The 23,140-nt window shown below is 45.6% G+C and overlaps 1 long non-coding RNA gene across 1 annotated transcript; it reads right to left on the reverse strand.

Moving 5' to 3' along the window:
- Window positions 1-3,830: 3,830 nt before the first annotated feature.
- Window positions 3,831-22,748, reverse strand: LOC119405816 (uncharacterized). The gene is made up of 4 exons (XR_007417403.1): window positions 22,661-22,748; window positions 14,964-15,071; window positions 9,226-9,374; window positions 3,831-3,966 (listed from the first exon to the last, which is right to left on the reverse strand). It is a non-coding gene; the product is annotated as an uncharacterized LOC119405816 (long non-coding RNA).
- Window positions 22,749-23,140: the final 392 nt, after the last annotated feature.

Consider the following 23,140-nt stretch of genomic DNA (forward strand, 5'->3'; position numbering starts at 1 on the left):
CCTATTATAACACATATGCGGCTCTTCAACATGTATGTGTGCGTATAAAATTTCTACAAATCTTTAGCGTCAATTCATAACGTTTCGCTCAGTCAAAAAAGTTACGACACAGTCACCCTCTCGTCGCATGCTTTGCATAATATTGACTCCCACGGTACGTGGGATCTGCCGAATTTTTTTTATTGTAATTCATGGGCGCAACGCAGACCTCGCCGATTCCGCTGCACGTCTGTGCGTGTTCTGTGTCTGGCGGCAGGCGAAATCGGATGAGGCCTACGTTCAAGTTCCGCATCGCCGTGTTCCCATATGTGCTCACGCCTCCACACCTGCTATGAAGCCGCTTGCTGTGGACGACGCAGTCGGCTCATCGCTCCAGTTTTCAGAAAGTGCTAGCACGCCAGTTTCTGTGAGCAGAGTCTCTTGTTCGAAGTTTCGCACGGGCGCGTGCACAGATTGTACATTGAGAGCGGCGAGCGTGAGGTGGTGGCTGTGGCATCGAATGAACGTGGTAGCCCGGTCCAAGACAATGTTTGGAGGCATCTTTGTCAGCCGGGTCATGTCGTCGACAGACTATCTGTCGATGGAGCCGGCAATATGTCGGAACCTAAAGTCACCTTTTGCGTTGGTGAGGTAGAGGCCGTCGAGGCTGGTAGCCCTGGAAAAGTGCTACGTAGACCAACTTCAGTGATTGGTGCTTATCGTATCCTTCAGGGTTGCCACTGACTTTCGAGTAAATGTCGCCAAACAACGAGCAAAAAGTCGCCAAAAGTCGCCATTATTTTTACTCATTTCGCCAAAAAAGTCGCCATTCTAGATATGCGCGTCAAACCTATAGTAATAAAAGTTTCCTCTCACGTATAGCCCCGTAGAATACAGTACCATCCAAGACCCTTAAATTATATTGACGTTTATCAATGCCAGTCGTATCGCCCGCTTCACCATGGGAGTGCACGATGCTGCTTCTCCGACTAGCCGCAAGATGTGCGTGGTAGCGCAAGGGTGAATGAATGAAACGCTCATGGTATCCTTCCATCCCTGTCCGCTCGTTTCAGAGGTAAAAGTGGGATAAGCCTTGGGCGAAAACCGTGAAAGCGTTGTTTTTAGACAGCTTTACGTACCCTTGTATGAATAAAAAGATTAAAAGGTTTATTTAAGATAACACGACAGAAGTCTTACAGGAACCGATCATTAAGGAGTCTTACACCTTTTCAGTGTGAACTAATATGATACCGGATGCTACCGACCCTTTCTTATAGTCACTTATATTTACACGCGTCAATCCGACGCGTTATTAATGAACAGGTAGGCAATATAAAAATGTTATATAGCAATTGTTTTCATTGCGCACGCTCACCGAGAACAGTGGGAAAATGCCTCAATAAATATTTTTTATTGCACAATAGCCGCGTATCCGCCTCTCTTCGCTATTCCGAAACAGTCTTTACCAGCTGAATTGGGGGTACTGCAACAGTGAATAAGTCGCCAAGCTATTCAGAACAGTTGGAGCTTTGGCGGAACAAATGGTCGGAACAAGCGGCCAACCCGACGTCTAGCCCCTTCAGAAGCGAAACTTTAGAAAAGCTTAAAGCGCCGAAAGCCATTGACTCAGAGTCAAACACTGCCCCCTCGCGATTTACATTTTGCTAGAATGTCTCTGGGGGACGTTCGCGTACCTCTTCCCTCTAGATGAATTGAGGAGATACACACGAGTTACAGGACGGACATACAGAATGACGCGTAATGTGCACATTCTACTCTTGGGTCTAAAACCAAGAAAAATACAGAGAATGCTGCCGCTCATTCGTTGGGAAGACACTGAGCTTAGGATGTGGAGACCTAAGCCGAAAATCGCCAAAAATTCGCCATGTCGCCATTCATAATTTTAGGTCGCCACGGGCCCCTCAAATTCGCCAATTTGGCGAAAAGTAGCCACCATTGGCAACCCTGGTATCCGTAGACAACTCATTCTAACACCGTGCCGTAGACTACCTGAGCGTATGTGGCCCTTTCTGTCTTATATAGTTATGATGTTTGCTTGCGAAAGGGGAAACTGTGCCCTGTTACACGATATGTTTTTTTCTGTCACGTATCGTGGCTGTGGTGGTTCCCATTATCACGGGCACCCACCCCTTTGAATTGTATTGAGGGGTGTGCGGTAGTGATGTGCTTCGTCCTGGCTGGGACTGCAATACCTACCGTGAACGCTGGAAATTAAAGCCACAGTCGCACGAGGTTGTCGTGTTCATCGCGCTCGATGTCCCACAAGGTACCCTTGTTTCCATTAACGAGGTTGTCGCTTACATTGATATTGGCTGTGATCATGTGCGGCTTGCCGATCCTCAGGCAAACTGAGGTCGGCAGGCCACCCACGTCGCTTGCGCTCATCTTGGCCGCCTTGGTCAGGGCATCCCTGTGTACCTGCTCATTCTTATAGCCAATTATGTTATCGCATGCGGGATGACATAACACGTTGTCCGCAGCGTCCAGGCAACGTGTGATATAGCGGTCGACGTCCGCATTGCTGTAGTATAGCCGTATGCTGTCAGGCCACTGATGGGCGGCGTCTTTGCGTGTCACAAAGCGGCTCTCAATCAATCTGGCGTCCTACTCGTTTAGCATGAGGCCATTGCCAAGCCTCATAAGAAATAAAGAGAACACTTCATCATTCTGGTGGACTACGTAGACGAGTGGATGGCAGTCGAGCGTACTCCGGTGAATTTCTGCCTTCAGCTCCCTCACTTGCCTTGCGTTTCAATGTGTATGTTCGCGGTTACTGTGTTGATTGAGACTATGAATCACCTGTGGCACATACCCGCTAGGGGCCCGCCACGCCCCCCCCCCCCCCGGAAAGTTTGGTGAGGTAGGTGTTTTTACCAAAAATAAATAATGAAAATATGTGTTTTCTCAAATAGTCAAGGTTTTCAGCAAGTGCCGCCCCCCCCCCCTCCCCGAAAAAAATTGCTGGCTACGGACCTGGCCACACGTGACTGATGGAAAGGGTTTCATGATGTACGCGATCGGCGTTTTGCGTTATTAATGTCATGAGAAGTGAATGTGTGAACCGGAGTACCAGTGCCCTCGCCCGGCGTGGTCTGGACACATAGGTGCAATGTGATGGCCGTGCGGTGGTCCAGGGCCCGTAAAGGGCCCAAACTCACTCGCCCAATAAAGTTTTTCTTTCGTTCCTTCCCAGACGTAGGCGGATAGATAGATAGATAGATAGATAGATAGATAGATAGATAGATAGATAGATAGATAGATAGATAGATAGATAGATAGATAGATAGATAGATAGATAGTAGATAGATAGATAGATAGATAGATAGATAGATAGATAGATAGATAGATAGATAGATAGATAGATAGATAGATAGATAGATAGATAGAAACGGCCAGTGCCTGAGGTCCGCTATGAAATGTTTCGCATTTAAAAACTGAGTGCATAGTGACGATTACCTCTGAATTTTCTTTCACAAAATTTCTAAGGCGAAAGCTTTAGATACCTCACCAAACGGTGTTCTTTTACGTTTTACTATGTTGTTATGAATACCAACCAACTACCGGCCAACGTACTTTATCTAATTTCGTTTATACTCGTAGAATTTCTTATGCCTAACCATACAGTGACAATCGCATGTCACAATAATTAAGTGATGTAAAAATTGCCATGATTTCATCACGTTTCCTCCTTTCTTCAAATAAGGCAGTATTGAAAAAGGTTACATAAAATATCATCTAACACGTGCTATCCACATGAAGAGTGCGAGATAGAGACGGAAGGAAATATTCGACGTCTAGCTCCCTACAACAGCAAGCAAGCACAGCATTACCTGAGTTTCCACCATGTTCATCCTGCTGCACCGCATAGAATGAAGCTGCCTCAAGCAATCAACTTTGCCTTCTGCCTCCGCTTGAGAGATCATGCTGTGTATGAGGATGAATGTGCCGCTTCTGCCGACACCCAACCTGAAATTAAAGCGAATATGCATCCCCTCTTGTTGACATGGGACAGTTTCATGCACATGGCGGGAACAGGAAATTTTTCGGAAAGAACATATACGACTTCGAAGAACCTTTGACCCTGAATATGATAACATTATTGCTGCCACTTCTCTGGGCCCATCTGACCGTTACTCGGCGTGAGAAAGCAATAATACTTATTGCAGCGAAACCTTCGAACTCTGTAATGGGTCGTCCTCTCCAGCGCCTTCTAGTCGTCCTCTTCGGCTGCTCTCTGAAAGAACGCCGCTCGTGCTGAGAGTCCGTACTCCGCCTTGTCTGTCACCACTGCGCATTGTCGCCAAGTGCCGTCAAATCATCACTTTTACAAATTGGTGAGAGTGCTGCGCCTTACAAACAACTTCGGTCCCCATTCGATGCCTCGGTAGCTTCGATCCCGTACCATGCCATCTACCATGCCTCAAGACTCCACCAAACAAATGCGTCCCCCCGCACCGACCGCATGTCCCGGTGTTCCTTGTGTCAGCGACCCACCTGTCTTCACTGGCGCGGATGGCACCGACGTCGAGAACTGGCGCGCAATTTCCGAGCGCGTGAGCGTCCCCAATAGTTGGGAAGAGGTAGGAAAACTGAAAAACTTGGTCTTCTAACTCGCGGGTGTGATGCAACCAGGCATCAGATTTTCTGACGTGGTCCGATTTTAAGACCGCCATTATTGACGTGTTTGGCCACCCTGTCGTTCGTGAGCTGCAAGCAGAACAGCATCTACGCGAACGAGCTCAGCAGACCGATGAATCTTTCACGAGCTACATGTCGCCTGTCGCCTTCCATCACACGACGCAGATTGAGAGGCTGCGTCCGAGCTAGTTGGTACATTGACATTATGAAACCGTTACGCGCACAAAGACGGGGACAAGAAGACGACACAAAGAGCCAGGGTGTCGGAACGAAATGTTTTTCGTTTCGGTTTTAGTTTCGTTCCACCGCAAAAAGTTCCGTTCCGTTTCTGTTCCGGAACGAAACAAAAGTGTTCCGTAACTGTTCGTAACGTTTTTTTTTGTATGCAAAAATTTGAGGTTAAGGTAATCATAAAAAACATTGGATTTGTGATGTTGTTACATGTACCGCGAATTCCTACCAGCTAGCACAAACCAGTATAGTCTTCAGAGTCATAGTATTTATTTTCTCAAAAGTCAATTACGAATGTTTTGAGCCGGCACAATGCTTTGTGTGAAGGGAGTGAGAATTCCGACACCGGCCTCAGTATTCTCTGATGTGCAAGGCCGCTGTTCTGATAAAAAGATAGCCAGGCCTGCACGCAGCACAGTCACAGCGAAAGCTGGAAGAGCGGATTTTGTAGAGCCCGTTGTAGAGTCTCTTGGAGCAACTAATACAAGTACAAATGCAAGGTACCTACTACGCCATAAATTGTAATTTTTCTGAAGTAGCGAAGTTCCTGCCATTTCTCGTGATTCTTCGGAGAATCGTGGTACCCGCTACATATCTGTAAGGCATTATGTGTACTTTGTGTACTTGGTGTTGTGGCTGATGACGATGAAGAATTATGGCTGAGCACTTTGCAGTGGGTGAGAACCATTAAACCACATACTCTTTGCGCAATTAGCATCATGTGATGACTGGTTGTTATTTTACTCTTCTGCCACGCTATATTACATATGTTAACACGATTTCTTGCATGGCATGACACCTGTATAGAATATTTTACAGCGAAAGCTGTTATGAGATCACAAGGGCCGTGTTTGGCGCCGTAGTTGTCCGCCGCCGCCACCGCCGCCGGTATCCGCAACCACTGTCGCGCGAAATGAGGAGAAAAAGCGAAATAAGAAAAAAATATCCAGGACGGAACGAGGTTCGAACCTGGGCCCTCTGCGTGGGAGCCCAGTATTCAACCTCTGAGCCATGCCGGTGCTTGTAAGCGCTTTGCAAAAAGGCCCTATGCAGGCTTCCTGTCGGGAAGGAACCACATTAGCATATGCAATATAGCGTGGAAGAAGAGTAAAATAAGCACCAAGTGTCGCACAACGCGAATTTTGTAACCAGGCGTCACACAACGTGAATTGTGCAACGAGAGGGTTTGTTGAATGCTTGCAACCCATTGCAGAGGGCTCTGCCACGATTGTTCATCGTCATCAGCCACAGCATCAACAAAGTGCACATAATGCCTTACAAGTGTTTAGCGGGTACCACGGTTCTCCGCAGATTGACGAAAAATTCCATAGTGGCTGCATCCCTACTTCACAAATATTATGATGATTTATAGCGTAGTGGGTTCCTCGCATGTGTACTTCTATTGGTTGTCAAGGAAGCCCATAAGGCACCCATGATCCATTTCCTCAGGGTCTTAATAAAGTTGATTCCCTCTCTCTCTCTCTGTCTCACATTACGTATGTTATAAAGCGTCGTGGGAGAGTTAAGTAACGACCGGGCGTCATGCACACAATGTGAATTACGTAACTAGTGGGTCGTTGAAAGCTTCCAACCCATTACAAAGGGCTCAGCCACAATTCTTCATCGTGTCAACCGTCGCATCAACAAAGGCACATAATGGCTTACAGATGGTACCTCGCATTTCCGCAGAATGACGAATAATGTGGTGCGTGCTTCCCGACTTCAAAAAAATTATGATTTCTGGCGAAGTGGTTACGCTGCTAGTGTACTTGTATTAGTAGCCACAATAGGGTTTATAACGGGCTCTACAAATTCCGCTCTTCCAGGTTTCGCTGTGACTGTGCTGCTCTTTTCGCACAGGCCCGGCGTTTTTGCGAATGACTTACAAGTACCAGCATGTCACTGTGGTGGAAGACTCGACCGCCACGCAGAGGGCGCGAATTAAAATCCCATCCGATCCTAGAAATTTTTTCTCATTTCATTTTTTTATTATTTCACGCGATAGCGGTCACGGACACCGGCGGCGGCGGCGGACCACTATGGCGCAAAAATCAGTTGTTGTGATCTCATAAAAGTTTTCGCCGTAACAAACTTGAGCGCCTACAATGCCCTCTTTACTTTGGCCTGCGTGACAGGCGCGCAAAAGTCCACTTGTGTTAATATAAATATTTCTGGCTGCCACTGTTTTCGTTTTTCGCACAATTTCAACATCTCTTTGCTTTGGAATTCCTTCCTAAGGTACGCGTTAATACTTTACCCTGAGATATGCTCACATTGCATGAGCGCAGTTGTTCCGGATGGTGAAGTTTTCTTGTGAACCGAAAAACGATTGAAAAAATTTCGGTTTCACTCCGGAACGAAATAATAGATAAAGTTTCGGTTACGTTTTCGTTCCGGTCAATAATATCGTTTTTTTCGTTTTCCGTTTTCGGTTTTCGTTCCGTTCCGACACCCTGCAAAGAGCCCTACTTCCGCTTGATATATCAGTTGGAATAGCGCTCTGTGTGTCGTCTGCTTGTTCCCATCTTTGTGCGCTTGACGGTTTCATACCGACACAGATCTCGCTGGCTTCTCGGGCATTTTTGACCACTGCGCCTTGCTCGTTGAAATCAGGTCATTCGTGCTTGAGGAAATTTCCCGCCAGGTCTTTCTGCTGGCCTTTGCTCTCCCGCAGATGTTCAACAGCCGTCAACCACACTTGTGCCTCCCGCCCAATACAGTGATTGAGCTGGAGGTCGTGAAGGGGAGGCAGACATTTTCATCCCCCTTGGACCATGAAGAAGAAGGTAGCTTAAATAGTTAAATGCGATCCGGTAATGCTGACTGATGTGTAAGTTATGGGCACGCTATGAAATCGTCTCTGACCGTGTTTACGTTGAACGTGTATACCTAGGATACGTAGTCTCATCAGGCAAACTAGTGGTAAGTGAACATGCGTTTACCTATACCTCAAACATATTAAAAAACAAATTAAGCAATCTAAAGTTTATTTATACCGTTAATTATTATGCAAGGCCATGTAACTTAACAAGCCAAGCACCACGCTCTAGAACTGTCCTGCAGCACGTTGACTACATTATAATTCTGTCCCTTTGGATTACGAAGCGGTTGAATATAACTTGCCCTTTGACAGTACAAGGGCAACACACCGTTACATCATTTTAGCACTACTGCCGGTTTTGGCGTCGTACACAGCAATATTACTTAAATGAGTGACAAGCAGAATAGGGAAATCAAAATAGATGCTAATAAATAAACATTAAAAAATCTTCGCATCGGGTGGGAATCGAACCCAGGCCTCCTGCGTGACAAGCAGGTGGTCTACCACAAAGCCGCGCCCGTTCTCAAAATTTCCTCGAAAAAAAAAAACCTGAAATGAATCTTAAGTAGTAAGAGGAGTGTCATTATTAACACATGTTATATTGCGTGGCAGTAGTGTAGAATTTCACCGGGCGTCAAAACAAATGAGTTGCGCAACGAGTGGCTGGTTTAAAGGCCTACTCATTACAAAGCGTTCAGGCAAATTCAATCATCATCACCAAGAACATCACCAAAGTGCGCAGATGCGCACGCGCGCGTGTTGCCTTACGGAGGCGTAGTGGGTGCTTTGCGTATTTGTAAAAGGAAGAATTGTGGCGTAGAAGGCAATTCGCAACTCTACTTGCAGAGGGCGTCCTAGGGTAGCTTCAAAGGGCCTATGTTCCGCGCACAGGCATTCCTTTCCTTGCGGCACGGCTGAGTTGTGCACCGAGAAGCGAAGCGAGGCTATCGATTGAGAAGGTGATGAGAGTGGGACCCAATTACGCTATCCCGTTCAACTCTCGAAGACGGAGCTCAAGCTTCCCACAAATTTCGTATCCGTTGCGGAGCTTGTTCCTACAAATGATGCATATTCATCCTTGACTTGCGATGTGTGTCAGTGCCGCATCCTAAGTAACAGCTGCGTTTCGTTTACAAAGGTCGCCGCAAAGGATCTTATTCGTGGAGACACAGACATAAAATAAGGTTAGGTCCCATGAATACCTTCCAATGTAGTCATGGTAAGGTTTAACAAGGGGGATAGATGGATGGATGCGAAATTTTATTGTAAGTCCTGAGGTGCACGACGGAACGCGCAGCGGGCCACTCCCACGTTGGGACAGTCAGGCCAAGCCCGATCGCCGCATCGTGGGCCCTCTGTGCAGCCCATAGTTGAGCCCCGACATCGGGGCTCTTGATAACGGATAGCCATTTGTCTTCATTGGATTGGTCCGTGCCCCGTAGCGGCAAAGGGGGAAAAAATTTGCACTGCCTGACGCGATAGACGTTGCAATTGATTCGAGGAGAAGAAAGAAAAAAACACGTTCTCGAGCATACCTGCTGTGGACCAAGATCGGATGAGAGTCCTCAAGGTGGTAGCAGCGAGCAGCATCGATGAACGACTCAAGAGAGTCAGTGCATGGCGGCATTCTGCCGCAAGGCCATGCTTTGTAGTGAAACAGCATCACTGTACGAGTTTCAGATTCCTGCGTAAAATATTTATGTAGCGAGGAGAATCCGCCACTGCGAAACTTTGAATTGTCCGTGCAGTCACACTTAAAACTCTTTCCGTACTGCGGGGAAAATGGGTGTTTTGTAGGTTGCACTAGATTGTTCTTGCTGAAGGAACTAGTGCACGTAATATTTTACGCAATACATAAACCATGAAACAGAATGAACGAACTTTTCAGAAATTCAAGTTTCATTAACGAGACATATGTTATGCGACCGATTTAACATATCAAATTCAAGATAGCCGGAAAATTTTGAACACAGATTGTTAAGAAACGCTTCTATCTTATACTACGAAAAAAGTATAACAGAAATTATGAATTATAAATTATGTACTGCCGTCTAATAGGCACAATCTCTGAAAAATTTAAACTTTTTTCGTTAAGGGGGGATGAGGGTCTTGAAAAAAATTTTTTATTTATTGTCCTATCTTAATGAAATTGGCGTGCATGTGTATAATTGAACGGAGATTTCAAATCTGCAAACATATTTCAAATATTTCATTTAGAAAGGAAGTTATGACAAATTTCTTCATTGTAATTGGGTAATTCCTTACGGGTCGTTATGGTTACTTAGAATACAAAAAGTTACTTTTCAGGACTACGTGGCTCTTATAAAAGGTCCACCTCACAGGCTAAAGCAAATTAGATGTCAAAACAGCTGTTTCTTTGATCAGAAATAATTTTCAAACTTGGGAGGTAAAAGTTAGCTTCCAGTAATTAGCTGGTACTTATCAAATAATTACAATTGCATCGACGTTCAGAAAAAAAGAAAAGCTTTAGCCTGTAGTTCAGGTGCTGCTGAAAAAAATGATACCAAGTTTGTTTAAATATGTTCATAGAAACCTCCTCAAAACTTTCGTGAGGCAAATTCACTTCACAAAAATAACAATGCTGAGAAAATCGCGTTTCAAGATGTAAAAACATTTTAAATTTAATTTTTTGAGATGTAAGAAAAAGAAAGGCCATTTTGCCATAACATATTATTTTTCCAGAGCATAATTTGGACTACAAATACCTGAAATAGTGATTTCCAAAAGTTGACAATTTTTACGATTTTTTGCTATTTTAAGACCCTCGTCCCCCCTTAAACAGGACTTCCCCGACCGAAACTTTTCTGTAAGCACACCAATTGGGAGTGTCATGCGACAGAGCAATTCCTCAATGCGTTCAAAGTCGTTCAAAAATCAATTGATAGACCGCTATTGATGGTTTAAAGTGCCGCGTTCGAGGCATTCCGCGCCGTTCACGACACACTGCACGATCCGTTGTGAGGGAGAATAACTATAGCCTTCTTATTTATGTAGTTTGTTTTTCCCTGCTTGGCCTTAATTTTTGAACGCACTCCGAAACGCCTAAGTTCAGCAATCGTCCACGTCAGGGATGGTCCACGCCGGAGGGGGGGGGGGGGTTGTAGAATGGTTAATAGTGTACTAACTGGAATACAAATCATGTGTACTTTCAGCACGCATGTCACAAGATGCCAATTTACAGAAAAAAAGCGTTTTCAATGCTACTTTTGCTGCTGAACGTTCTTAGCCAACTCGCAAATATCTATATCAAGGTTGCCCAATGAGAGTCGCAGGAATTCGTAAAGGTGTTCTTCAGTAAGTCGAGAACGAAAGGTTGACTTGATGAACTTAATTCTCGAGAATGTCTGTTCGCAGACGTATGTACTGCCGAACACTGTTACCATGGCTCTGCTAGTTCCTCGAAACTCGAAAACTCTGAGTCTGTGTGGCCATCATAAAGCTTCACAGTGTCTTACGCATAAATTATGTCTTTGAGCTCATCGTCTGTCTGCAGGATAGCAAGCTACAACTGGTACATATTTCCACCTTAAAAAGGTTCTTGAAGAATCTGATTGTACTGTAATGTTTTTTTTTATTGCGATAGCAATTATATGGACAGTCTCGGCTGAATTTTGCCGTCGCCGTCGCCGCCGTCATGCACCGTATATGTATAAGTATGTATATATATATAGAAGCCCCAAAGAAAAATAATTCAGAAAACTGCTTCCGAAGCGCGGAGTCGAACCAGGGACCTCTTGCTCCCCAGCGAGTGGCGCTATCCGCTACGCCACGAAACGCAGATCCTCCACGTAGCTAACGGCGAGCGTTATATACATACCCTTTACCGCTGGACGAACTCAGAGACGGCAGACGATAATAAGCGTTTCTTCATTACCAGCGAGATGGCGCTAGCAGCGCGACGGGCGCATTTAAAAGTTGTCGTCGAGCTCGCTCGCTTCTTATATTTGCGCAGCGAGAACATTGCCCTTCCGTTGTCTGCTCGCGCGGTTTTCTCGCGGTGAGGGGAAGAGGAATGTTTCACGCTTTCACCGTGATGTCCGCGCTCATGTTACCGAGCGCACGAAAGTCACTCGAGCTGAAGGGACGCCGCTAAACGAACAAACAGAAGATGAGCGCGAACTATCAAGTGTCACAGCTCGACAGTTGAAGCACGCTAGTTTCCTTCGCTGCTTCGGCCGCCTTTGCAACAGGAACGCTGTTCAAACTGAGAGTATCTATTGGCGAGCCTCACTTCGTATAGCATTAATTTCTTGCTATCGCATTCATTGCTTCGCCCTTGCGGCGAAACTGTGACTTCTTTTTTTTTTGAAGATCAGAGAAGCTAATTTTAAACTCGCTCTTTCAATGCCATAATATTGAACAGACTTTTTCTGTGGAAGAGGTGCGCTCGCACCTCCCATAAAACTTTTCGAGCACGGCAAGTGACAAAGCTTAGACTAACTATAGCCTGCTGTTAGAAAAGGATGAGTTTCAGCTCAAAAGCGTCTGCGAGCATGCCGGACACGAGTTTCGCGTTCTCTTGGATGAAATGTGCTTCCCTGACATAGTATTTGAACAAGGAGGAGGAATAAACTTTATTATGAACCAGCAATTTAGGTTCGTTGGCCTAGGCCTCCCACGTGGGGACGTCGAGGTCTTGCCTCTTCGCCGCCTCGCGGGCTTGCTGGATGGCCCATAGCTGATCGTCGAGGTGGGAGCTGCGCAGGACTACGAACATTTGCAAGATATGCAAGACACACGTAGCATCGCTCCCTCACATGCTGTGGGAATGTCCCGTCCAGTATCAGAATGGTACTACCGAGACCCTCTCGTCGAGATGGTATTTGAACAAACAATCTTTCTTTTCCCGTTTGAAGATCTGTGCAATGAAAGGAAGTGAAGGCGTTATTTGGCTTGGAGTGAAAATGGGGGCAATGCCATCTGGAAGTGATCTTTCTTTGTCCCCGTCTAACCCCATTTAAGGTCATAACTCCGATGTCAACCTTAAGATAAGTGACAAAGGAAGGGGGATTTGTACCGGGGGCCTCATAATACTGCCCCTCGGGCCTCAGGTTACCGAACCCTGGTCTAAGTGGAAAGCAAACATGGCCGCAGCCTGATGCGGCGCGCGCGCGCGCTTCGAAACATCGCAAATATCGGCAGTCCGGCGTGTTTGCGGCTGATTTTATCGATTTAACAAGGAGCAGTGAGTTTGAGGATGCTGCTTTTCGGTCAAACTCTGCCAGCAACGACGATGCAAGCCTGCCCGGAACATCGATCAACGTCGCTTTCTGTTTGGGGTCGTCTTAGTTCACGTTTCACCACCAACCTGTCAGGATGGCAACTTATCGAAACTGTGAGAAATGCAAGTGCGACTAGAAAACCAAACAGAAAACAACAGTTTACTGCAAGACATGCGACGTTACGCTATGTTTTACATCGAGGAACTGCTTTGGCGCACGACACGCCCAAATGTAGTGCTTACAACAAAATGATTGTCAGGGAAGTTCTGTTCAATGCCTATTAGATGGGAGTACATTTTGTATACCTCATAATTTCTGTGATACCTTTTTTCTTTGTAGACAGAAGCGTGTCTTTACAAGCTCCGTTGAATTTTGTGTCGCAATCTTCAATTCGGGAACCTATATCCCTCGCATAACAAGCATCTCGTTCATAAAACTTCCATGCGTGAAAAGTTGATTCATTCTGCTTTTCGTTTGTGCATTAGATAAAATATTAGCTGCAGTACTTCCTTCAGCAAAAAAGATCGAGTGCAACCTATAAAAAACGCCCTTTTTCCGCGGCCAGGAAAGAGTTAAGCCCAACATTGCACGCAACAGCCTAAAACCTTTCAAGGCATCTTCAGTAGTAGTGGCGTGGTTAAGGGGGTAGGGTAAGGGGTGTGGTCAGACAACAACGTTGGTGCATGTCCGGTGATCCACTTTATTTCGCTCGAAAACATAAATTTTGCTACCCGATTTCCCAAGAGAATACCACCAATGTCACTTTCGCGAAAAAAAATTGCCTTCGTCAAAAAAATTCGGAAGTCTGCACTGAACCAGAACCACTGTTTGCGAATTGCACGAAAATGGCATTTTGACGAGATACTACGAAAAAACGATCATACCTGTTGATCTCAAACTTTTTCTTGGCATACTATAAATATCATTAATTTAGAAAATGCTGTTATATCGAAGTATTGAGGCCCTTATTTCAAGAAAAGAAACGCGAGTACGGCTTATCGCTCAATATTGCCCTAATTTCGCATTTTTTGCTGCACTGGTATGATTGTCAGTATGTTCAAAAATTTTCAGAGCGTTGCCACACATTACTTCAATAATTGTGTTTAGCAAAGCTTCAATTTGGGCTAGTTGGTACGGCATTTTAATGTAGATGCGCTGAGCGAAATGCACAAACGAGTAACGGAACAGTCCTCTCCTCTTGTTTCGTTACTCGTTTGTGCATTTCGCTCAGCGCATCTACATTGCAATAATAATTGTGCCAAATCTATTTATCGAGCATAGTGCGAAGCGCAGAGGAAAAATGCTTAAGTAAGGACATGTCTCCGAAAATGCAATATTTTGAAAATCGATTTAAAAAAAGGGCACCTTCCATTTTCTTTAGTCTCCCCGGAATTAAAGCCAAGCGCGCGTTATAGCCTAATCTGTCAAAAACATCTTCCATTATTTTTGCGAAATCGGAGTTACAAAGGCATCAAAGTGCCCGGATTGACACTGACGCCCAACCGCTTAAATGAGCGAACACATTTAATTTTACACCCCAGTCTAAAGTTTGGTAATCAAACAGGAAATAGGTACGACAAGCTACAGAGCAAAAATTGCACTACGTGAAGGCCAGGAGCTTTCTTATTGCACACGGAAAATTTCGCTATAACAAATGAAACAGATACCGAAATGTAAAGCTGAAACCAAGACAACCCATTAAGCTAACCATACTGCCTTAAGTGGGCCAGTTGGTATAGATTAATTGTGGACTCGGCGCAAAAGTACAAAATAAACTCAGGAAGAGTAAAGAGCACAAACAGCCACTGTGCTTGTTTGTGTTTTTTACTTTTCCCCTGTTTCGTATGCGATCTTGCGCTGTACCACAATATATGCGGCACTCGAATGCGTGCAAAAAGGTAGACATTAGGAATCACTCAAAATCCACTACACAAAGGACACGCATCTTTGCACACTGCGATAACGTCAAATTCTGTCTTCACAACGTTACTGAGGTGTGTGAGAAGGGAATATTAAGGAAAATGGCTCACCGCGGTCACTTCAAGTTCCCGCACAGCAAAGTCAGCCTTGAGCTCCGTTTTCTTTACGTTCACCGTGACACCTCCGTATTTTCCGTGTGTTTCTGGGCAGTACGTTGCCTGCAAATGGACTTTGTGTAGCTTCTGCCTTAGCAAGAACACTTCGGCTTTTATTCGAGTACATATACTGAACCCGCTCATTGGTTTGCCAATGTTAAGGCTGTTATACCTCCTACCTACGGGACGACTTTATCTTAGTAAGCAGAATAATGTGAATGCAGGCTGTGTGCCATATGTCGAGCACTATATGTTCGGGCTAGTTCCGTCATCAACCGCATTTGTAAAGCGCACAATATGACTTGTAAGGTTCCCCTGAGGTCAAGTGCGTGGACACTATTCCTCGCGAGTTTTACTCTCACCCTGCTTTGTTATCACGCATAAATGCCAACAATTCTAAACACACAACGAACGCTTTGTGAGCGACTCCCCATCGGGGGCAAAAGACGAAGTAAGGTTGTACTTACGATTTTCATATCCCACATGTCATACTTCGCGATGACCATCCTTGTTGCGCCAGGCGCGTCTACATTTATGTTAGTTTTTCTTGGTTCATTCGTTTTCTGCAAGTCTTAGACTAAGCGCAATGAGATATTGAGCGTCAAATAACTACCCGTGTTCACTGCTGTACTTAAAGTAAATGTTCTTAATTCGGACCAGACAACTTGCTGGGACAAAAAAGCATACGATACGTACACTTTGTTTTTCTGGTCTCATCGGCCATTTTGCTATCCCTTCATTTCCCTACTTAGACACACTTGATACCAGTCCTTACACTTTGCATGGTGCTATAAACAAGTGCGCGAAAATTACCTTGTATCACGACAGGCCCTCAATTACCCCTCCTTCAAAATGTAGAGATCCGACAATCATTCCCCATGGGACGGCATGAACATCACCCATGCCCTTTGCATTCGTTTTCATTTAATCTATTTACTTTCGTAAGACTAAGAATGTCAGCCATCGCAAGTTCGGCGATCCGTTGAACATGGCCCAGATATAATTTCTGTACATATAACCTATAATGCAATGCTGCTTTTTATTACAAAAATAAAAAGTACATAACAACATAAAGAGATGGCCAGAAACCATGTACCACTTCAAAGCAAACACGGATTATCCTGTGACTAAGGTAGGCAATGGGTGCAGCTATCTCACATTATATGAAAAACGCGGCGTAATAATTTGGTTTGTTGATGCCGCTTTTAGTTTGTAACTGCTACATGGAAGCATGACAATCAAATGAAGGCACGCTCACCAGGTGCAAGCTTTCCTACGTCTGGGTATTTTGCGCGAGCTACGATGTTTTACCGTCAATAACTTGATGCAACATACAATACCTTTACGCCTAGCATAGCTGCAACACATTGTAGATACATATGCCGAATTATAGCTCCTCGGCACACTTCGTTCATTTCTCATTGAGCTATTTCATTGGCCACATAGCTTTCTAAAAAGCGCTGTCATTGCAAAAAGCTGGCGCCGTGTTGCGTGATATATTTTTATACTTTGTTGGCTTTGTTTACCATGAAGAGAAAAGAGTCATGCAAAATGCAACTATTCGCAAACAGCTACATTGCGTGCTTTCGAACTCGCTCTCTGACGTTGTATATAGATATTTCTACCATGAATGAAGTAACCAAGAACGTAAGTAATTAACCGTTAGAAAATATTTATATTCGGAAATGCAGTATGTCTGGAGAAATGTACACATTCAATGGATTTAATATATTTGATTGGAGTCAATAAAAAAAACTGTTGAAGAACGGGGCGGAATGTAAAATTTTGCGTCCACACCAGTAACCGCTTGTGGCTCTAGAAGCCCCTTTCTGACTTTTCGCATACGCCCGGAGTGGTGGGTGGTGAGATTTGCCTGACACATAAGCTATTACGTCGCTCAGTGTAGCTTTTTGGGCTAGTTGGTTAAATGCAACAAAAGGTACCATAGAGCAAGTAGACAGGGACGAGGAAAACAAAACGGGACAAGCGCAAACTTTCAACTGAATGTTTATTCTTGGAAGTAACAGCATATGTCGATCCGTACAATAAGAAGGCCCAATCACCGCACATGAAAACCTACCGCATACAGAAAGGTGAATTGATTTGCAGTGAGCGCCACCGAAGGGCAGCTGTGACACAGCTATTACCAGCCCTCGATATCAGGGCGGCTTCAACAATCTCTCGCGTGTTTTGATCGGCATCCCTATACACAACGGTGCTCTCTTTTAACAAAGCTTCGCATCCACAATCATTACAATGTGCAGACACGTGATCATCCCGATATCGGCCCAACTTCTGCTTGTGTTCTCTTTGCCTATCGTTTAGGCATTTCCCCGACTGTCCGATGTAAACTTTCCCGCGAGAAAATGTAAAGCGGTACACCACGTTGTTCACACCAGAAAAATGGAGACTGATGTTTATTTGGACATGGAGAGCTCCTGCGGCGCCTCCTGTATTATCGTGTCTAGTGGCAGGTAGCTTAATGCTTTGGCGTTCTGGTGCTTCTTCCTAGTGCGATCTACGAGCTTGTAATCGTTACACCGACATTTCGATGCACCATGATGTCATTCGTGTGGCATCGGAGACTGCGATCATCACCACCAGCAAGGAGCGCGGCTCACCCGGCTGCGTGTTCGGCTCGTGAAACTCGCGCTACCAGTTAACTCAGGTTTGCTTTATTCCATGCTGATATAGAATAAAGTGCCACCGCGATGTTTCGTTAATTGAATGTCGTGCCTTATAACAATTCGTGGCGACGATGTCTGTCACATTGGCTTCTGGGGGCCCATAATAATACATAAGGGCGGGTGATCTCTTATAAATGTTCCTTTTCGGTCGGTAACGTAGTGGCGAAAGTGATCGTCTGCGTAGACGATGGCATCTCCTTTTTTGTCTCGTTCGGAATAACTCCTCTCTGTCTGCGATAGGGCGCGCGATGCGATAGCGATCGGGGCTTCCCATCCCTCGTCGTCCGCTTCGGAGAGAGAGATAAGATTCTTTAATGAAATGCCCGGAGAGGTTAGCCTGGTTTGTCGCCTGGCTTCGGAGAGGACTGCTCCCATTACTTATGGGGATGCGTCGTATGCTAGCAGTAGGCGAGTCCTTTCGTCGTAGTACCGCGGAACGGTGAACTTCCGAAGTAGCTTTTTAAAGGCAACAAATCACTTCGTGGCCTGGAGAGCAAGTCCATAGAACTTCTTTTTGTAGAAGATGGTATGGATCGCAGTATAGGTCGAACTTTGTCTTCACTGCAACAGATACCCTGTGCATTAGTTTGATGTCTAAGAAACTTTCTTTCTGGCACCGTAAAAATACGTTTTTCTTTGCTGAAGCACAAGTTACCATTTACTTGCATTTTAAGAAGAAGCTCCCAGCGTTCTGTGTACTTCATTGGAAGCGCCACCTTGAATAACATCGTCCACGCAGGCGCACACTCCAGGGACACCGCTCAGCGTAGACACCATAAATTTCTGGAAGGTTGCTAATGCTGCAGCTATGCCGAATGATAGCCTTTTGACTTTGTAGAGATCCTCAATGGTCCTTATCATGAGGAGTTCAGACGTTGCTTCCCTTACCTTCCGTTGTCAGTCTTGTTCTTATTCTAAGGCGCTGAAGATTTTTCCACCACGAAGCGTGCGAGAGACCTCTTCGTGCATGCGAAGTGGATACGAAGACGCTTTTGTCACCAGGTTGATAGTGGTCTGGTAGTTCGGTACCGTTCTTATGACGTACGTCGACGAGTGGTCTAGCCTATTCGGAATGTTGCGTCTTGTTCCTTCAGTCGGTCAAGCTCATTTTCGACTAATGTTCGTAAGGCGAAATGCACCGGCCTGGCATTCTGAAATTTCGGCAATGCATCTTCCCGCAGCTCCAGCGTGACTGGAGGTCCGTATACCTTCAAATTTCTTTCAACAAAAGTGCTTTGTATTTCTCCGCTGTTTCACTGTCGGGTAGCTGGGTGCATGGTTAACTCAGCCAATGATCAATCGAACAAGAGTAAACTGAATTCTGCCAAAGAGACTTTATCCGGGGGCGTGGACGACTAGCAAAGGTAGCTGATCGGTCCGACCTTTGCAGTAGATATCTACGTTGGCACAGCCCAGTAGTGGAAGGAAATGTCCGGACCACGTTCTCAACTGCGTCTTCCTTGAGAGCTGCTGCATTATCACTCCAAGTGGCGCGAAAAGTGTCCTCGCTGTTGAGCGTACATGCCGTCCTGTAGTTCATGTTAAGGTTGTTGTGGCGCTGTAGTACCATTATTTCTGTCACAATATTCGGTCTCGTGCAGAACTTCCCCACGGTGTTCAAGTCATATAGTGCCAATGACGTTACTGCATGTCCTGGTTGTATTTTTCGCGTCTGGCGCTCTTGTGCGCCGATGTTGTTATTTCGCTGCACAGCAGTTTTCGGCCGGCACTGGTCGCGCTTAGTGACGCAAGCCTTCTCAATGTCTCCACATTTTTGGCAAAAATGACGGGTTGTTATCTCGAATCAACGTCCCTGTTTATTGTGCATGTTGTCATATCACCAACCGCGTTGTGTCTTTTTGCTTGAATTCGCTTTAGTAGTGGAGCGGCGTGCCTGCGGACCGGTTTATGTACAAGCTCGGCGTTTCGTCGAATACCCCTCTGCTGGTGACCGGTGCTCTTCTCTGGCTAGGTGATGCCTTATGTTTGGCAGGAGGCGAGACCTGTCTTTGTTGTAGGCCTTGGTCACGCTGTCCGCACACAAAACGGTCTCGCATCAAAATGCTTCGGCGGCGTGAACGCTCGAACTGTCACCATGCCCTGAAGTGTCTGATGATGATGATGACGACGAATTCGCATTTTGATGCGAGACGGTTTTGTGTGTGGACCGCATTAATGGCGTTAGCAGTTGTGGTAGTTGATCCTCTTTCCTCCTCAGTCGCTGAAGTTGTAAAGGTCAGCGTCCAAATATTGCAGTCAGCGGCGAGCTTCGTGAGAGCAGCTATACGTAGGCACTCTCAGTTTCGCCTTCTAGTTGGTCTTGCCGTTGGAAGCGAGCTCGGCTGTAGGTCTCTGATAGCCTGTGTTCTTGCGGCGCAGCTAAGATATCGCCGTAGTCGACTGTTACTGGAGTGCGTGGCTGAATGAGGGCACAGGCTGTACCGTATGTAGGCTCCTCACACAGCGGAAGCAGCTTGACTCTCTTCATTACTGCGCCTGTGATGTTGTTGACCTGGAAGTAAAATTTCAGGCGTTAATCCGCGGTGAGCCGTGCAATTCGGGTAGCCATCTTTGGAGCCCGGATGGAGCCCTAACTTGTAGCTTGTCAAAAGTGTTGTCAGCGCAGTCCCAAATGCCAAATCCCTTCCCTTCCTCGTCCCCACTGTTATGTCCGGGTGCGTCGGTGGCCCATGGACATACGCATGGTTTGCAGCCACCCACGAACGATTGAGACTGTTTCATTGTCAATCCGATGCAGACGGTCGCCTAAAAAGCGTGGAAAGACGATTGCTACTCGTTTGTACCGAGCGGACATCTCGAAGTCGTTGCCCAAATCTGTCGTCCGCAGGTTGGCTGCACCGCAGAAACAAGTAGATAGCAAGAGCTCGCTTCCCACAATACATTGTGGGCTATGGCGCCGTCTACTTCAACTTCCGGTCCGAGACGCCGTGCCGCTGTGTTGCGTCGTCGCTTAATTTTCTCGTGTTCCACCTATCAGTTGCGGTTCGCTATTCTCGCAAATTAGTCCACAGCATCTGGGAGTGCTCTGCAGCTTATTTGAACAACAACTGCAATGAATACTGGACACAGTTATGAAAGGTGCGAACAAGCATTCCTTCTTTCATGCCGCATTAGCCTATACGGACTCATAGTGCTTCTGTTGTCGAGTGCTTTTCACGCCTGTTTTGTGCTATAAAAGACTTGTTCAGCGTCATAGTACAATCTAACATTGTACATATACATGTTTCTAACTCGTGAAATTATTACAATTTTTTGTTGCAAAGATATTATCCGGGTTCAATGTAGTGAATTGCATCAGTAAAATATTTCTTACTCTGAAGAGGTCTTGTAGATTCGTGGTTTTCATTTTTCGCCTCTGAATCTCGCTTCACTCAAGACTTCGTTCACTCGCGACACTCGAACTTATGTTTCAAGGCAGAGAAACAGTGCGCGCACAAGATGCATTCTTCTTGCAAATTCAACTAAAGTGCGTCGGCAGTTCACACTTGGCAGTCTCTGAAATAGCAAAGACATGTCACTCTACGTTTCAAATCAATGTCAGTCGTTCTACGCCATGGCCACGGTAGCAAAGGTATTCTGTGCAGGCGTTTGATTCGATCACCATGTTCGCCGCTCAGAATTTTTGACATTTGGCGAAAAGTGGGAAATCCAATATATGCGTACCAAATATACTGACTCGGTGCAATCGATCGCGCAGAGCACCTGTACTGCTGTCAGAAGTCCTTATAGATCTTTGCGACAGTACGCATGTTGACATTTTGCCCCACCTGCTAATACGTGTCAGTGATACTGAGGTAGCCACCACATGTGTTCAATAATAATAAATCAAGCTTATTCGGCAAAATATTACTGCGTGTTTCAAAGGACAACCGTGGCGGTCGCTGTTGCCGTAAAGCGACATGTTGGTGCGAAGGTGATTTTGACACCCTTTCCCTCCTTCTTGTACATTGGTATTTATGCTGTTACCGTGTGCAATAAACCTCAGTTGTTAGTAGCGCTGTGTCCTCGTGTCTTTCTTTTCGTCCTCGTGTTTCCCTCGTGTTCTCTTGCGCTGAAACATAAGATGAGTTACGGTGACCAGCTGCTGCGCACGATGTTCACCCCCTCGCCGCTCCCCGTCTTTCATTCACGACTACAGATTTCCACTTCTCGCCTCGTACTGTGAGACGTGAAATATTTTCTGTTCGTTGGCAAAAGAACTGACGAATACACACAACCACTGGACAACCAGTGACAATCGTGTCGCAGAAGGCTTGCGCTCCTATCACACTGAACAGAAGGCCGCTAGAGCCAGCGAAGAGCAAGCCTCCAACTAGAAGTGCTGTAGCGAATGACGCGCCTTTTTGCTGTCTACCTATTAAGACAGTAAAAGACTCGCTCGGGACCCAAGGTCTGCTTAGGACGCAACACTTGTTTATTTTTATTTTCTTTTAGGATGACCGCCTGTTGGGCGTGTTGGTATAGGTTCATGATGAAACAAGCGCAAAATATACGAAGACTCAGAAAGGACACAGGACGGAGTGCTTTCTGTTTTCTGATTTTCTGTTTCGAAGACGAAGGTTCCAAAATAAAGGAAGTGACCTCGACAAAAGAAGAGGAGCGTCCAGCGGCTAGAGTAGCCAGAGCAAGAAGATGTTTTACTGATGGATAACAAGGGACGATGCTCAACTCAGGGAAGGGCCCTTGAGAGCTGCGCTTTAAAATACCTGTGCTGTGACTTGAGAACGTTGAGCATGTTCAATGACATTCCTTGGGCTTACACAGTGCGTTGAGAGGTCCAAAACATCATCGTGGAGCTCTAACAGTGAGGTGGAGACTCGTGCTTTTAAATGAAATTAACAGTTGCAAGTCGTCCGCAGCAGCGCTGTGACTTGTTTAAGCACACGTGTCGTTAAAGAAGCTCCCACATAAAAAGTAAGGTTAAGAAAAATGAGATGCACATACCTGGTCTTCTTCGTCAGGTTCGGACAGTGCAACCACCTTGGAAACATTTTCTTGCCACACGATTTGCCAAAATACAGAAGTGTTTGTGCCGGCCGGACCTGAACCAAAGAAAAACGTCTCAGCTTCGTTCGAGGGCATTGCTGCATTGTGCAAATTCAGAAGAAATAGTGTCATGACTCACTTCTTGTTGCGATGTATCTCCGCGGATTTTGGAAATCCTAGAACGAAGTCCAAGGAGGCATTGTTAGGAATGGATCTTGGGCAATTGTGAGCCCACAAACCACGTATGCCACGTAAACACATATACCACGTATACACGCTAGTATAGCCTGTTCTCCAGGTGAAATGTAGGCAGTATAGATAATGAATCTTTACAAAAAATGTTCTTGTTCTCGATTAATGCGGGCACACGCGATGAGCAACGACGAGCATATGAATACATTATTGAAAGAAGCATTGCTCGGAGAAATGTAAGAAATA

Source organism: Rhipicephalus sanguineus, chromosome 9 (genome assembly GCF_013339695.2).
Source record: "Rhipicephalus sanguineus isolate Rsan-2018 chromosome 9, BIME_Rsan_1.4, whole genome shotgun sequence".
Lineage (NCBI taxonomy): Eukaryota > Metazoa > Arthropoda > Arachnida > Ixodida > Ixodidae > Rhipicephalus > Rhipicephalus sanguineus.